Raw genomic sequence first — 4,314 nt, forward strand, 5'->3', positions numbered from 1 at the left:
TTTTCACCATAGACACAATTAACCCAAAAAGACACATTAGAATTTCTAACCTTAACCTTGAGAAGGATAACCTGAGCTTTAATCTCATCAATCGGGACATCAAACTTTAAAGGATCCCACCCACACCAAATTCTTCCACCATCTACAGCATCATAATTATTACACTATTGCCAATTAGCTCTAATTTTGTTACTGATAAAATTAAACTTTTCCCTTTGAACCCTAGTCTCTACCAAACACACCAGGGCCAAAGAATACTTGCTCATCCAGGAGAGGACCTCTAGTTGTATCCTACTCCTATTGAGCCACCTAACATTCCACATACCTATCATATGATAGTAGTAGTTGGTGGAACGACTCCACCAGCCACCATACCTCTTGTAATTCTCGGAGTTACATCAATTTTCACAGCCTCCATCTGGCTAAGCTTCCTCCTTTGTTTCTTAGTCAATAAACTACTTCCTTGAGGGGAAGTCTCCTTGCTTAAACCAAATGAAACATTTAATTTATCACCCTGTAAAGGTAAGTCAATCCCCAATAGGCGCTAGAGTATTACTCAACTTAGTGGACACTTTCTCACCAATTGGTGTTTTAATAGACTTCAAGTCAGAATTGAACAATGACTCATTCTCACCAAAACCCACCTAAGTCGTAGACTTTAATCTTTCTTCCATAATCTGCACACCTTCTTCACAAATCACCTCAGTTGCAGGAACAGTTTCTAATAAGTCAGTTGGAGATTAAGAGCCCACAACAGCCTCCACCCTAATGGTATCCACAATAGAATCTAAGGCCTCTTCTTGAACCAGTTTACCTTTTTGTTTAATAACCCATTCAGAAACCACCTTTTTCTTCTTGATCTGAATTAGGCAATTAACTTCAGCGTGTGTATAGCCATTACACTTCCTACACAATTGAAGCTTCCAATCATATTCCACTACAACCGCACATTTAATCCCATGTATGTCAATATGAACCACTTCAGGAAGTTCATCATGAACATCAACCTCCACCATTACCTTCACAAACCCCCCACATTCTCTAGCAAGAGTAGCCTCATCAGGGAACAAAGGCTTAGAAAATTGTGAACAAACCCTAGCAATGGACATTTTCCTACGATAATGCATGGGTAACCTAATCAACCTAACCCAAATGGGAACCGATCCTAAAATTTCTTTCTCTAGGTTAACATTCTTCTCCCATTGCTTTAGAATCATAGGTCTACCTTGATACGTATGAATCCTTGGCAGAATATTCTGAATAGCCTCTGCAGTCTCGAATCTCACCATAAAGAACCCTCTTGGCAATGATACTACTTTAAACACACCAACAGATTTCCAAATAAGCTTAAGAAAATCATTAAAGTATGGACGTTTTCCCACCACGTAACCCACAATAGAATTTTTTTAGTATTCTACCTCTTCCTCAACATCTTCCACTATAATTTTTACTGCCTTCGCCCCACGACATTCCGGAATATAAGGCAATTTTTCCATTTTCTCCTGAAAAAGAAAAATAGAAAACATAAATATAAATATACCATATCTTTTACATATATGTATATAATATATTTAAATATAATACATATAATTCTAACTTTCCATAAAAATAATAATAGCAATACATATAATTCTAACTTTCCATAAAAATAATAATAACAAATAGTAATTATTAAAACTATCCCTATATATTATCATAAATATATAAATACTACTATTCATGGGCAAATATCCATACCCATTAAACATCCTATCCAAGTAATTCATGGGACCCAAATGGTTAGTCCATTACTACTATCCATATCCAACTCCTTTTAAAATAAAATAAAATAAAACAAACAATTTAAATACAAATAAACACATAACATGTAAACAAATAAACACACATCATTACTTAGCATTTAAACAAATCAATTTATATTAATAATTAATTAAAATTAAATTAAATGACATAAATTTAAATAAATAATTCAATTAAAAACACATAAATAAATAGCCATGTAATCAAATAAATCATTTAATCAATTAAAAATGCAATAAAAAATAAATAAAACAATACCGAGACTATCCTTTTTAGATTAGGGGTATTATACTATTTCTCTTAATCTCTTTGTCTCTATCTCCTTCTATATTTATATTTTCTCCCCTTTCTATTCTCTCAAAGCATTACTATTTTACTCACTGATTAAAAGTCTTTTTTTATTTAAGGCAATCCTGAACTCATAAGAGGAGTTTACTTGTTCTCTTTCTCCTCGCATCGCCTGTAAGTCAACATTCTCAAAGGGACTACAGTTGACAATACACAATCGAACCATACAATTGGTTCTGCCACGCCTACAAAATATCAATTTAGAATCGGCTTTAGCCAACCGATTTTAGCGTCAACATATAAACATATATTATTTAATATACATATGCACATATATTATTTATATATATATATATATATATATATATATATATATATATATATATATATATACATCCTTCCATACAACTCATAAATGAATTAAATTATATATATCTATATTTATACTTCCTTCCATTACAAATTATTAATTTATTATATTTACGTAAATTAAATGCTACTAAATATGTTAGAAATGGTTTCCTATAAATACTTCATCTCGGTTTAAATACCATCTTGGTTTAAATAATTTTTCGACACCGTCTCACTAAAACGTAAATATTTCCTAGTAGGATAGGAATCTAAGAATGAAATCAATACCATTGGAAAGAGGATGAAAAATCCTTCAATTTGAGGTCAAGAATAACCCGATTTCGATTTAAGATGACTAAGTTATGACTGTTTAAATTTCGGGTAACAAAAATAATAGGCTGAGCTCAATCGCTACTGTGAGCGCGATCATACCGGATTAAAGACTAAGGTTCTGACAAGTGGCGTACTCTGATTCACTGTTGCATCAACTCTGATGGTGCGCGTCACACTAGATTCTTTTTCCATTGATAGATCTAATCTATGGTCCATTTATGCTGTGTACAAAGTCTCCATGGAACCGCAACACACCGAATCAATCTACTTACTTTAAATGATCCAATGGCCCAGATCAGCGTGTGTACCAAGTTCCTATGCACTCGCCCACACTGGATCATCCGCATATCATTAGGACCATCGAACCATCTATAATCCGTGCGCACCATAGTAATGTGTACCGCGCCACACTAAATCCTAACGCCTTTTCATACGTGATTTTACAAAAACCCGCTGCGTATGCGTAATATTATATATATATATATATATATATATATATATATATATATATATATATATATAATTTTCTAAACAAATATATAAAAAATAAATCTAATAAATTCCTAAAACAATATAGAAAAATACCAAAAAATTTCAGAAAAATCTAGAAAACATAATTAACCTTATTGAGTCACAGATCAACTTATAAATTAATTTTTAAAATATTTACAACACCTGTATATTATAATTAAACTTCAAAACTCCAAATAATAATAATAATAATAATAATTCATGCTTTTAATTCATCCGATCTAACATGATTTAATCAAATAAATTTAACGTGAAGTCTTGATATTCAAGGTGAAATACTTATGAGTTCTAATAGGAAAGATAGAGAAGAACTCGTCTAAAAGTTTTGAAACGAAACCGACGCCTCAAGCCTTGATTGTCTCTTCCAATTCTATTGTCTTCTTTCTCTGATCCGACCTCTTCTTTGTCGGCCTCCTCTTCTTCTCTCTCTCCCTCTCTTATTTTTCAAACGAGAAAACTTTTTTAATAAAGTAATCCTATGTGTATATATAACCACATTAATACCCTAATCATATTCCTATTATAACTACCAAATAAAAGAAATAATAATTATCAAATAATATAAATATATACACACATATATTATATAATATATATATATATATATATGTATATTATCATTCATAATAAATCATTAATTAATTAAATCATATAAACATCTATATATCAATAAATATATACAGATATATCCTTCCATAAAACTATTAATTAATTATATTTATATATATATTGATGAGCGCTGAAAAGTGCGTATTCAAACCCCTTAAGCTTAGGTATTCTAGAACCTTTATCTATCTTATTTTCCCATTTTGTATTGATTTCGTGTTATTTCCATTTTCAGGTACTTATCCCCAAAATAAGCTAACTCAGCCAAATAAGAGCAGAAATGAAGCGATTCTAGGATGAATCAAAGAAAGGAGCAAAGTAGAGCAAAAAGGAACCAAAGGGTGGAATTTTAGCAACTTTGATTGATCTCAAGAAAAATTCGATTGATCCAACTTCCATCGATCT

The sequence above is a fragment of the Cornus florida genome, unplaced genomic scaffold, assembly GCF_030987335.1.
Source record: "Cornus florida cultivar Cherokee Brave unplaced genomic scaffold, ASM3098733v1 CherokeeBrave_3.0.0_Hap2_Chr07, whole genome shotgun sequence".
Classification (NCBI taxonomy): domain Eukaryota; kingdom Viridiplantae; phylum Streptophyta; class Magnoliopsida; order Cornales; family Cornaceae; genus Cornus; species Cornus florida.